Here is a 14,093-nt window from a genome sequence, read left to right on the forward strand (position 1 = left end):
CAGGTTTGATTCATAGGTTGGGAAGATCCCCTGGAGAAGGGAACGACTACCCACTCCAATATTCTTGCCTGGGAAATGTTATGGACAGAGGAGCCTGGCAGCTTACAGTCCATGTGGTCTCAAAGAGTCAGACATGACTGAGCTACTAAACCACCATTATGATTTTTAACGAAATATATATATAATTTTCCATACTGTAAGAAATTCTATATACAATTTTAATGACTTCAGATTATTTTTTCACAAGTTTTCTATTATCTACTTGATTAGATACTCGGTTATCTACTTAGGCCCTTGGCATCTGAGAGAGACTTGTTCCATGAGCCCTCACATGTACCAAAATCCTGGGATGCCCAAGTCCCTTATATGAAATGGTGGATGGCAATGAGTGCATATGGCCCTCCATACCTGCAGATGTAAAGCCCACAAATAAGGATATCCAACTGCACATTTATTGGAAAAAAAAATCTGGTATAAGTGGGCCCTGTGTTCAAACCTGTTTTGTTCAAGGGTCAACTGTATTGGATATTCTGGTTATTCTTAATTTCTATGTTTACAATCAAAACACAGTGGCCATTTTGGGCATAAGTCTTTAATGACCTTTCAGATCCTTAAGAGAGGATCTTAGAAGTGTAATTCTAAAAAGGTCAAAGGGTATTTTAAAAGCTTTATATATTACAAAACTGTCCTAGAAAGACACCCATGTTACAAGACCACTGAAAAAGTGTTCAGAATGCTCAGCTGGCCTGCCTTCACCCACAGTAATTGTGAGACTTTGTTCCACTGGAGCTCAGAAGTGGAAGGAAAGGGAATCTTTAAGTGCTAGCGTGCCCAGCCACAGACTGTCAGGTTTGGTGGAGTAGAATGTTTGGCGCGCTCCCAAGCAGTATGTACTAAGCTGCTTTCTTTCTATGAGAACTAACAAGACAGCAAAATGGATGAATCATACCATGGGAAAGTCAAACTCCAGAACCAGGTCTCATATAGAGTAGACACTTGAAGTAGGCCACTGGGACAGGAGAGATGTATTATTTAAATTCCCTTAGGTTGAAAGCAACAACAATAAAAAAAAGACTCTGGCTAATTTAAATAAAACAGAAAAGTAATTTGTTGGAAGGATACTGGGATCAAAGGGCTGTGTCAGCTGCTGGGCTGGTTGTGCAATGTATAACTCAGGCAGGGTGGAATCATTCACATTGCCATCTATACAAAGGGTACTTCCTAGAGTTGTGCAGTGTACTACCTATACAACTGTATGTAGCAGTCCTGCTGGAATATCTTATAGGACAGTGTTTCTCAAACCATCTGGGCTGAAGAAGCAGGTTTTCTACTATTGCTATTAAAATCCATTATAGAGCAACACTTTAGTAGGGAAATAAAATGCCACTTGCTATCTCAGCAATGTCAATTACTATAAAAGTTACTAAACACTCAGTTTCTGAATTTACCTCACCATGGACTGGTAATGCACAGTTTGGGAATCAGCCCTGGTCCACAGCCACACCTGAGCACACTTTGAGTGGAACTGACAGATCATCCAAACCACACAGCAGTGGGAATGGAATGAGCAGTTCCGAACCGGAGCCAAGGAGTCAAATGCATCTGGACTGTCCATCTCCCGTGCTTTCCTCTCTTCCTGCTAGCACGATTAAACCCCACCACAGAAGAGCCTTCTATATTTCTGTCATTGAAAACACAGCTCGTTACAGTTTATGTCTTATAGCCTCAGTCACCTGGGAAAGGATTATTGGTCCCAAATCCAGAGATTTCAGAAAAGGGACGGAGTGGCCCAGCCCAGGGCTAGTGCTCACTCCCATGGCTAGGAGATGTGTCACTTCCGGTCAAGAAAACACCCATCCCCTGGGGACCATATGAATGGGACTGTGAGCAGTTCTCAAGAGAGGGGTATGGTGTTACCAGAAATAATCCGATGTGGATGTAACACACAGATGAAACGGTCGGCTTGCAATTATTAGGTCTATGTTTGCCTATATCTATAATCTACTTAGTACTTTTTCTGAAATATATCCCCCCAAAAAGGGTTTATGATCAAATAAATATGGGAAAATCTTATTATTGTATCACTCTCATAAAGATTCATAAGGCATCTTGTTATTAATGGCTCTTCCTTGTAAAAAGGAAATATTCAACTATGTTTACTGACCTCATCTGATCGATCATTGTAACCTTTCCTAATGTAACATCCAGTAACACCCCTCGGGATTACTAGTCCAAGAACACATTTTGGGAAAACCTTCCAGGTGATAGATGTTCTCCAGAAAGATCCTCAAATCCTTTAAAAAAGAAAATGACCAAAAAAAACATATTTTAAACAAACCCAACAGCTGGGTATTTACAGAAACTGGTAAATTATTTGCAGAGTCATTTTATGACATAAGCTGTATCAACATCAAAACTACCAGTTTCTAGGCTCAGAGTTTTGTAAATTCAATCTTGTTAAGACAGGATACATCTCTGGAACTCTAAACTTGCCCTCTCTAGACCATTCCTTCCCCAGGGCACATTCACAGGTTGTCTGGAACCCTTTTCATGTGATGTCTGGTACCCTGTCCTCTTTGAAGTAAGGTGTATCTTTACACCATTTTGCGGTTGGCCACTGCAGTTTGCAAAACCAACTTAATAGCACAGGGTATCTTGCTCTGTCCTGTGTGTTCATGTAATGATGAGGCCCACGAGGGTGAGCAACACACTAGAGAGCAGTGTTAACAAAGCCCCACATCTGGGGAAGCTTAGAGGTGGGGCTGACATTAATAAGTATAATGATAGCCTTCTCCCCTCTAATGAGAGATTAGAATCTTAAACCAGAGCTGCCAACTGGATCCCAGGCACAACTAAAGGACAGAGTATACTGCCTGGACAATCAGGATTAGAGGGCATAATGTAGGTTGGCCACTAAGTCGGGCAACACAGGAACATATATAATAAATGGTTTATGGATATCACATTATCATGCATGATAAAATAATAGCTACGTTTCCAGACTTGGTGACCACTCTGGAGCTAGAGCTAGGTTTATATCAAGCAGTCACTAAATTGTTGGGGGGCGTTGTTCTAAATGTTTCACCTGGGTTAGCTAATTTAATGACCACAATGTTCCTTTGAAGCGGGTACTGTCATCATTTCCACAGAAATAGGTATGGAGGCTGTGACACAAAGGAATTGAGTATCTTGTTCCAGGTCACACTGTTGGTGAGAGGAGCTGAGCTGTGAGCCCAGGAAGCCTCACCCCAGAGCCCTTCCTTGTGTCCACCACACTACAGCTCCCTCCCCTGGAGGCCTGAACCCCTAAGCTTTGTTGAATAGCCAGCATGGAAGCAAGCAAGGATGGATCCATAGCAAGGATGTAAAGTTCTCCTCCCTTGCTCTTTGTTTTTAAACAAATGTGGTTTAGGGATAATCACCAGAACTAACATCTGTACTGTTCTTTACAGCTTGGTCCTCATCATAGCCCATTAAAGCAAGTAAAGAAGGACCAATAGTCCCTCTTTTTAGGTGAAGGAGTTTGAATCTTTAATGGGATCCCTACCTTTCAGATGGCAGAACCGTGTCCTCTGACTTCAAGAGTCTCCTGGCTTTAATTCATTTCCTCTGTTGGCTTCTGTGGTAACCAACATCCAAGCTGGTCCCTGATGAGTCGTGCCTCTTGTGTTAGCCCTTCCCACAGTGAAAAAGACTCACTCACGTCACCATGAGGATACTATGGGAATGATGACGATGACTTCTGAAGCTAAGTCATAAAAGATGTTGGAGTTTCTGCCTTGATCTCTCTGGATTACTCACTCAGGAGGAATAAGCTGCTGTGCTGCATGGATGCTCCAGCTGACCCACAGAGAGGCCCCGGGTGAGGGACTGCAGCTTCCTGCCCACACCAGCATGAAAGTGCCCTCTGTGTGAACTGCCATGCCAGCAGATCCTCCAGCCCCATCAGCAACTGTAGCCCCAGCTGACATCTCTACTGTAATTTAATGAGAGACCCCCATGAGGTTTACAGCTTCCCAGGTGGTAAAGAATCCACCTGGCAATGCAGGAGATGCAGGAGACATGGGTTCGATCCCTGAGTAGGGATGATCTCCTGCAGAAGGAAACAGCAACCCACTCCAGTATTCTTGCCTGGGAAATCCCATGGACAGAGGAGCCTGGTGGACTATAGTCCATGGGGTTGCAAAAGTCAGACATAACAGAACACACATGCATGCCCATAATGGTTAATTTCCTGTGGCAATTTGACTGGCCAAGGGCATACAAATGCAGCATGATTTCTGGGTGTGTCTGTGTAGGTATTTCTGGATGAGATTAGCACTTGGATCTGTAGTCTCGGTATGGTTGATGGCCGTCCCCAGTGTGGGTGGGTTCATCCAGTCCACTGGGGGCCTGAGTAGAAAGAATGTAGAGAAGGAGGAATTCATTCCTCTTCCTCCTGCCTCGCTGCTTGAGCTGCAGTCTTATCTCAGATTCTCCTGTTCTCAAACTTGGATTTACAACATTAGCTCCCCTGACTCTCAGGCCTTTGAACTCAGACTGAATTACATCACCAGCTTTCCTAGACGCCAGGTTGTAGACAGATCATGGGGCTTCTTAGCATCCTTAGCATGTGAGCCAATTTCTCATAATAAAATTATACATATTAGCATATATTTTATGTATATGTTATATATATACTTATATAATTTATATATAATACACTAGTTTATATAATATATATTATATAAACTATAATATAGATACTATACATTAATACAGTATATAATATATAAATTATACAATATATATAAAATTATCCATTCTATTTCTCTGAAAGACCTTGACTAACACAGACCCCTAGCCAAATCCCCACAGCGAAATCACTCTTGAATTCCTGACTCAAAAACACTCTGCAATAATAAATGTTTATTGTTGTTTTGAGCCAGTTTTTTAACTGCCTTTTTTAAAGATGGGAGTGCTCTGCATCTATGGGTAACTAAAACAACCTCTGTCTCCAAAGGGCTGATCCTGGTGAAGGTCATTAACTAGCTATGATCCTGAGAAAGTCTTTAGAACACTCTTTAGTGTCCCCCTGATAAAAATAATGCAGGAAAATTTCTGAGCCCTTCTTAAGGTAATTCAAGAAGTATCACCACTGGATTTAGGTAGTGCTCTGAGTGTAGAGGAGCTCCTGGCACAGACAGGCACGTTCATGGGAAGCGTGCGTCACGGGCATGTAAGTATTTAAGAAGCATTTTAGCGGTGCCTCTTCTCTATCAATTCACAAAGATCTCCTTGAAGACTCTGCTAGCAGTAGCCCGCAGAAGGCCACCAAGCATCTCTTAAGCTCCCAGCTCTGTGCTCAGACCCTCCAGAGGGATGGGGGGAGGGGCTTTGCTCACACTGAGTGTTCACAGAAAGTATCTTCCCTCACACCCTACTGACCAGAAAAATCCCCTGCCCAAGGCTCATCTCGAATGCCCCTGAAACCTCCCGAGGCCACTTCTCTCACCCGGCCCTCCACATCATCCACAGCAGGAGAAGCTCAGCAGCCGTGCAAATGTTCGTAAACAACTGGCTCTCTGAGGAGAAAGGTCTTGGTTCACAGACTTTTTTGATTTCTGTGGTCTTAATGCTCCCGCAGTTGACTTAAATCTCCCGATAGGATGCTCCTGAGGTAGAGTTGGGAAAGGAGGTATACAGCTGGTCCCCTGAGCCGGTGCCAGCCAGCTCCCCTGCAGTCTGGACACCTCACTCTCTGTTATTCTTACCCTCCTGATTATTTTGAAATGTTCCTGCGACCTGTTCCCTCCCCCATGCTCAGCATCTCCCCCTCAGCCCAGGTCTTCGTCATCTCCTACCTGGACTATTTTGAGAGCTTCTTCCCTGTTCCTGATGCAAAGAGCCAACTCATTGGGAAAAAAAAAAAAACCCTGATGCTGAGAAAGATTGAAGGCAGGAGAAGGAGATGACAGGATGAGATGGTTGGATGGCATCACCAACTCAGTGGACATGAATCTGAGCAAACTCCAGGAGATAATGAAGGACAGGGAAGCCTGGTGTGCTGCCGTCCATGGGGTCACAAAGAGTTGGACACGACTTGGTGACTAAACAACTTCCCTGTCCCCTCCCTGCTCACTCCTGCCCCTCCTCCCTGCCACCTCCTACACATCTCTCAGCACCATGCTTCCCGTCCTTCAAATCCCTCAAACTCAGTCTTGCATGGAAAGGTCAGAGTTGTTGGGTGTATAGGCTCTTTATGACCACTGATCCATCTTCTCGCACACACACACAGAGAATCCCAAGGCACTTCTCTGATGAACAGCCATACTCTCCATGTCTCCCCTTGAGAGTCCTGCACCCTAAAATGCCCTGCTCCCACTCACAGTCCCACTCCTCCTCCTGGGCTCATCAGCATTGTCCTCTCCCTCCAGCCCCCGCCCGCCGTATCCACATGGTGTTTTAGGGATGACTCAGCGGGGGAGCTTATGGGGAGTCATGGCTGGTTCTGTGTGCCTCTGCCTTTCTCTCCCCTCGCCAAATCCACAAGCTCCTTGAGGGCAGGACCCTAGAGAGAGTCTCCTCCTCTTCAGTGCCCGGCGCCGTGTCCTGTGTGATGGGAGAGTCCGTCTGGGTCTGGAGGAGGGAGGGTGGTGCTAGGAGGTCAGTGGGGTGAGGCAGTGGGAATGTGCTGAGCTAAGGATTGCTCCGACCCCAGAGCTTAGCAAGGCTCCTGGCATACAGGGGCACAGGTTGCTGAGGGAGGTGGGGGTGTAGAGGGAGGGGGGTAAGGACCAAGAGCCCTTCCAGAACTTTCCATAGTGGCTGAAGCTCCCAAGACTCTGCCTCCATCTGTTTTCTCTATCCGTCTTCTAGGACCAAATAAGCCGCTCCGCGTAGTTAAAACCCCATCTCTTAGGTTCTGTGTCTGTTGTGTTTTAAACTGAACAGTTATGGGCTCAAAACAACCACTGGGCCACACGTTAATGGCTCTGGTCCAGGCCCTGAGCCCAAGGCCGGAGGGCAGCCACTCCCCTTTCCCCAATCATAAGTCCCAAATCAATGGACAATGTCTTGGATTTCAGGTAGTTTTCTTAAAATAATTGCAAGAAAACAACTTTGGCTAGTTAGCTCTGCTCCAATTACTAAGAGACTCAGCAAGTCTCTTCCGTCCAGCTGGTTTCTCCATCTGAAAAAAGAAAATCAGTGACCAGCTGATCACTAATATCTCTGACACTATGATTCTAAGCCAGTTCCCTCTCTCTGTGCCCTAATCTTCTCTCTCTCTCTCTCTGTGTGTGTGTGTGTGTGTGTACTCTCTGTCGTGTCCACCTCTTTGTGACCCCATGGACTGTAGCCACCAGGCTCCTCTGTCCATGGAATTTTCCAGGCAAGAATGCCAGAGTGGGTTGCCTACTCCAGGGCATCTCCCTGACCCAGGGGTTGAACCCACATCTCCTGCATTGCCAGGTGGATTCTTTACCACTGAGCCACTTGGGAAGACCCCATCTATAAAAAGGTCATAATATCTACCCATCTCAGAGGCCTAGTGAAGATCAAATGAGATAATGGATATAAAAATATTTCTGTATGCTATAACTATAAAATATTCTTTATTATTTGTGAAATTTAATGTGTGCCAACTGTCTTTTATAAACATTCCTGGATGACTTAAATACATTTTTAACACGATGGTAGTCATCCTGTGAATGTGAATTTAGGGGAACAGGGAGAGTACATTCAAGGCAAGATCTCCTAAATGGAGACTCATCACGTAGTTGGGCAAACTCATAAGTCAGACATCCCCTAGGTGAGCTATGGACAGTTAGAGGCCAGGCCTGTATTCATCATTTTCATTATGGCCTTTTTATTCCACAAGATCTACACAAAGGACTGGCCATTACAATCTGGGCAAGCTTGCTTATTCTAAGGCTTGCCCTGAATGTTCAGTCAGTCTTTTAACAGATGTGCTGAAGAGAATTAAAGTAACTCATGCCTGTTCGCCTTTCCCAGATGGAACATAACTAGGTCATTATAGTATTTCAAAACATCTTCCATCTTTTTTTATTATCATTATTATTATTATTCAGCCCTTGAAAACCAAGGTCAAGTTTCAGAAGTAAGCCATGTCTTACTTTGATCTTCCAGATCGCGGGCATACGCTGCCTAGCAGCCTACATCCCTATGTCTCCAAGCACAGTAAAAGTCTAATTAGGAAATCTTTATGGTTCCTTTAGAATTGGGACTCCTGGAGGGACTGAAGCCAGGGACGGCAAAAGGGGTCCATGCCGCTCCATAGTTTTTGCCTGAAAATGATGGCTGACCACTTTCCGAGCCACCAATGATCCTCTTCCTTTGCTTATGTCTCTCTCTCCCCCTGGCCCTTCCTCTGAAACCCCCACCTCACATGTGATATTGGGAGTGCAGTTTCTGTTCAGTTGTTCCAAATGATGCCCAGAAAAAAAGGTTGACTCTAAGCAACCCACTTTTTCACCAATAGACAGTTACCTGGTCTACAAAGATTGATAGACACAAGTGGCCTATCCACAGATGACTGTCTGTCTTGCAACAATGTTAAAACTCTATTGATGGAAGACACTGAGGAAGAAAGAAAAACTGACTCTCTCCAATACCCAAAAAGCAAGTGTTAGCAAAGCTCCCAGTCCACTGACCAGCCAAACATAAACATCCTCTTGATATCTGGAAGGCAGCCCATTAGAAAACAGGCATGAAAGCAAAGTCCAGGGACTTTGCTGGTGGTCGAGTGGCTGGGACTCCGTGCTCCTGGTGTGGAGGGTCCAGGTTCACTCACGGGCAGGGCAGCTAGATCCCACGTGCCACAGCTGGGACACCCCACACGCCCCAGCCAGGATCAAAGATCCCACATGCCTCAACTGAGACCCAGCACAGCCAATAAATAAATACAATTTTAAAAAAAAGAAAGAAAACAAAGTCCAATGGTGCTGTTGTGAGAGGATTAAATATTATTATTTGTAGTAAAATATTCTTATTATAAAATCTTTGATACTTGTTAATTTATAGATAAAAATAGTGCATAGGTGCTTAGTCACTAAGTCGTGTCTGACTCTTTGCAACCCCATGGACTGTAGCCCACTGGGCTCCTCTGTTCATGGGATTCTCTAGGCAAGAATACAGGATAGGTGGCCATTCCCTTCTCCAGGGGATCTTCCTGACCCAGGGACCGAACCCACATCTCCTGCACTGGCAGGCAGATTCTTCACTACTGCACTGCCTGATAAAAAAAAAAAAGTACGTTTCTCATAATTGATATTCTTCTGGCTACAGACGTATGAGCAGTAAAACACTGAATTATTTCTCTGTTAGTAGAAAACCACTGACCCAAGCCTCTTTGTAGTAGTACTTCTTGGGTCACCCTGAGCCTGGGCCCTTTCTCTGAACCCGCTCCCCCTCCACACACAGACACCTGTCCAAGACCCAGCCATCAAAGAGTTAGCACCTGGCCAAACAGAAACCTCTAAGACCCACACCAAGCCAATGCTACAGCCAGCATGTTCAGAAGGGTGGGTAAACATGGTGAGCCGGTTGTTGACTATTTTAATAACCTCTCTGCCTATCTGCACTGAGGACTTCAGGATGGAACAGCCTGAAGTTTCCAGCACTCTGCACCCCATGCTCTGCTCTCTGGCTCGATGGCAGCCCCATTGTGGGAACACAAGTCAGGTGACTTCAGAAAGCCACAGGGCAAATGCCGTGTGCCTGGGCAGGCCCTTCCTGAACCGTGAGGGAGGAGTGGGAAACATCCTCAGTGACTAGCACGTAAATGTGGCTTCTTCCCTTCGGCCGCGCCCCAGAACCCCAGGTTGAGTGCCTCTTAAAAACCAGAAATAATAACATATAACAGCCACATGGGCAAGTCCCCAACCTGCCATCTGCATCAGTTTCCCTCTGTTCAATCCAATGGAGAGAGATAATAACCTATCTTAGGCTTAATTAACATCTGGGCCCTGCTGCTGGGAGAGTCCCAAACCCCTGTCTCCCTGTAATTGCAAACCTTTATTTATTGGGCATTTTGATGACAGCCACATAATGGAAACTATGGCCCGGACCCCACCCATAGCTTCTTGCTTGCCAGTTGCCAACCTCCCCTCTTTACCCCCACTGGCCCCTCCCTATTACTCTCCCGCCTGTCTACCCAGCCAGCCTCCAGTATGCTTTGCTCATAATCCCCCTACCCCATGTCATTCTGTGCATGTAGAGTACTTAGAATCTGGAGACCTGGACCGTAGTCTCAGATCTACCTGTTACTCACTCCACTACGACGAGAGGCATGCACTTGATGTGCCCAGTCCTTTGCCTTGCATACAGTAGGTGCTAATCACTTGTGGTGGCCTTCCTTTCTGCTCCATTCCACTCTTCAGTCCCTCCCTAGGTCTCTTACTTGAAAACTGAGTTATTGATGCTGCTCTGCCTGCCTCTCTTGAGGGGTTATGAGCATCAGAAGAGCATAGTTTGTAAGGTATAAGGTGCCACCTCCCAGAAGGGCGACCACCTCAAAAGGATGGAGGCCTGGAGTGCTGAGGGGTCACTGAGCAGATGAGTATCCCAGGGGGACAGCCCCTTGGACAGACCCCAATGTAAAGTCTAGCCTTTTGCAATGCAGGTCCTGAGGAAATAGATCTCCATCTTCAAGAAGTTTGGGGGAAAACAGAACTTCTAGGAAGCAACTAGAGAATGATAGAGCAGGCTCGGCCACCAAGTGGCCAGACTCTGTCTCAGACATGCTTCCCAACCTGCCTGTGACCCAGCTGTCCAGAAAGTCAACAAGGAAAATTCCTCACCATTTGTGTCATGCTTTTCCATAAGAAGTGGCCTATATTCGTGATTTCCTTTGAATTGCACAATGCTATAAGGAAGCATAATTCCCTTACTTATAAATTTATCAGACCTTGGAAAATTGCACCTCTTTGTGCAACGTCACACAGAGAACCTCATAGAGTGAGGTGCAAACCCAGGCCTCTGAGTCGGGATCCTGTGCTTCTCCTTGGGCGGTGGTTACTTCCGAAAGACACACAGCTTATAGACTTTGTTTTCTTTTCTTCCCTCCCTTCCTTCCTTCTCATTTTTTCTTGCTAATGATATATTTATTTCAATTGTTCGCTAGTTTATCCCTAAACTTATCAAAGAATAATAAATAATAAAGTAATGCCACATTCCATTAACACCCATACAAGTAAATTTCCCAGATAATTCTGTCAGGTACCCTAAGCCTTTTAAAAAATACTACTTTGAGGGACTTCTCTGGTGGGCCAGTGGTTAAGACTCCATGCTTCCACTACAGGGGCATGGATTCAATCCCTGGTAGGGGAACTAAGATTCTACATGCCATGTGACCAAAAAGGAAATAAATAAATAAGCTGAAGCTAGATATTCAATTTTGCATTAAAATATTTCCAAAATGCACTATACAATTTTTTATTTTTTTAATTAGATTAGTTTCTTATAAATGTGGGCTTCTCAGGTGGCACAGTGGTAAAGAACCTATCTGTCAATGCAGGAGATGCAAGAGGCACAGGTTTGATTCCTGGGTCGGGAAGATCCCCTGGAGGAGGAAATGGCAACCCACTCCAGTATTCTTACCTGGAGAATTCCATGGACAAAGGAACCTAGTGGGCTGTGGTCCATAGGGTTGCAGAGAGTCGGACATGACTGAGCATGCACACAACAAATTTTAAGAGTAGCATGCTAACAAAAATCCATCCAGTTCAGTATCATATAAAGTCCCCCTCTCCTGCCCTCCCTCAAGCCAGTATGTCAATGTAGCTTAGAGTAGAGACATTTCTGACATTGGACAGCGGGACCTTCCTCTTGGGGTGCAGTAGAATTCACTTAGGGCCTTCCCAGAGCATGCAGTGGCCACTCATGCATCTATCCAGGTCTCATTCTCACTGGGAAGGCAGCACCATACCTTTCCTCAGGTGTCTGAGTCCCTGGAGGGAGGAGTTGAGGACTTTGTAGGGGAGAAGAACCCAGGCATCTCCCTGCAGGCAGCTGAGTCCCTGCTGGGACCAAGGTAGAATTAGAGGACTCTCCGCAAGCTCATGGGGCAGTGTGATGATCTTAGAGGAACTTTTCAAGAATCGGAGCTGTCATCCAGGGCCTGGACTCTCTCTGGAGAAAGAGAGGCCTGCTCCCAAAGGCTGCAGGAATTCACTGAGCTCCCAGAGAGGGGATAGTTTCCCTCAAAATTCCTTCTAGTGCTGGGCTACTCTTTATAGCATCTGTTTCTGAAAAGTTACTTGAACTCTGGGTCCTGAGCTTATCAGAGCAGCCCTTAGGACCAAGTGCAGGCTGAATGATGACTGTCTTCACAAACTCTTATAAAGGCAATTTTCCTCTGATCCTCCTAAAGTCTCAGCTTGGATAAACCTGGGCCTGTGGTCACAAGATGAAGAGTCTCTGTTGCAGAGACTGTGTGTCTCTTCCCCAAGTCCATTTCCCTTTCGTTCTGAGCACACTGCTGGATTACATTTCCCAGCTGCCCTTGCAGTTATGTGTAACAATGAACTGAATTTTGGCCAGTGGAACACGGTGAGAAGTTGTGTGTGTGTCACTTCTAGAGCTACCCATTAAAACCTCCAAATGATCATGCACACTTTTTCTCTGTCCACTGGAAGACATTCTCTAGCTGGAAGCAAGTGACCCAGGGAAAATTCTGAAGCACCAGGGTAGGGGTCAGCAAATTTTAATGTAAAGGACCAAATGACAAATATTTCAGACTCATGGGCTATACAGTCTGTTGCAACTACTCAACTCTGCTATTGTAGTCCAAAGCAGCCATAGACAATATGTGAATGGATGTGTTCCAATTAAACTCCATATACAAAAACAGCCAGCAGGTCCAACTTGGCCCATGTCTCCTGCTCTCAAGACATCGTGGAGCCACAATGCAGACAGGGCCTGGGTCTCTGAATGACAGTGATCATGAATACTCACACTGAATATCGCACAGGTGAGAGACAAACTCTCATTATGGTAACCCAGTAAGAGCATGGGATTTGTGAAAGCAGTTAGCATTCCTTGCCTTATTTAATTATACCCAACATATTCTATTCCTTCCAGTTGCCAAGTTCATGGATCAGTAAATGGAACAACGAGAAAGAAAACCCAAATATTCTTCTGAAATGGCCTTTAGAAGTATGGGGCTTGAGAGAGGCTGCAAGTAGGAAATTTTCAAAAACATCCTCCAGGGATTTCCCTGGTAGTCCAGTGGTTAAGGTTCTGTGCTCCCAATGCAGGGATCCCAGGTTGGGTCCCTGATCAGGGAACAAGATCCCACATGCTACTACTAAGAATTCACATGCTGTTATGAAGATCTTGCTTGCCACAACTAAGACCCAGCTCAGTCAAATAAATATTTTTTTAAATGCAGAAATTCCCCAGAGAGGCTAAGGTTGGTGGGAACTTCAAAAAAATCCTCCAATCTCTCCCTTAAAAAAAAGTTATGGAGGGTTATATTTCCCCCAGAATCTAGATAAGTCAAAGTCCTATAACTTAGTCCAAACATTTCAGAAGACCACCATGGTGGCCGAAAAGGACGATCATCTCTTTTGTGAAGCCCTCTGTGACCATCCCTCCCTCCCTTGAGTGGGTCGGGATGGGTTGGCTGCCCCCTCCCCTGGGTTCCCTCAATATGTATATAGACTGTCCATACTTCTTTTTAGGTTGTATAGATATTAAATGGGCTTCCCTGGTGGATCAGCTGGTAAAGAATCTGCCTGTAATGCGGGAGACCTGGGTTTGATGTCTGGGTTGGGAAGATCCCCTGGAGGAGGGCATGGCAACCCACTCCAGCATGGCAACCCACTCCAATATACTTTCTTGGAGAATCCCCGTGGACAAAGGAGCCTGGCATGCTGCAGTCCATGGGGTCGCAAAGAGTCAGACAGGACTGAGCAACTAAGCACACAGGTATTACATGTTTTAGTTTCTTCCACTGGATTACAAGCTCCATGACAGCAGGGATGCCTTCTTGTTTCCCTAGGTCCACCCCAATCCCCTTCTCAGACTCACCCACCTCACGCCCACAACTAGAATAATGCTTGGCACATAGTAGGTGCATTATGTGTTTT

The sequence above is a fragment of the Moschus berezovskii genome, chromosome 1 (assembly GCF_049115385.1).
Source record: "Moschus berezovskii isolate FMDL1 chromosome 1, NW_MosBer_1.0, whole genome shotgun sequence".
NCBI classification, from domain to species: domain Eukaryota; kingdom Metazoa; phylum Chordata; class Mammalia; order Artiodactyla; family Moschidae; genus Moschus; species Moschus berezovskii.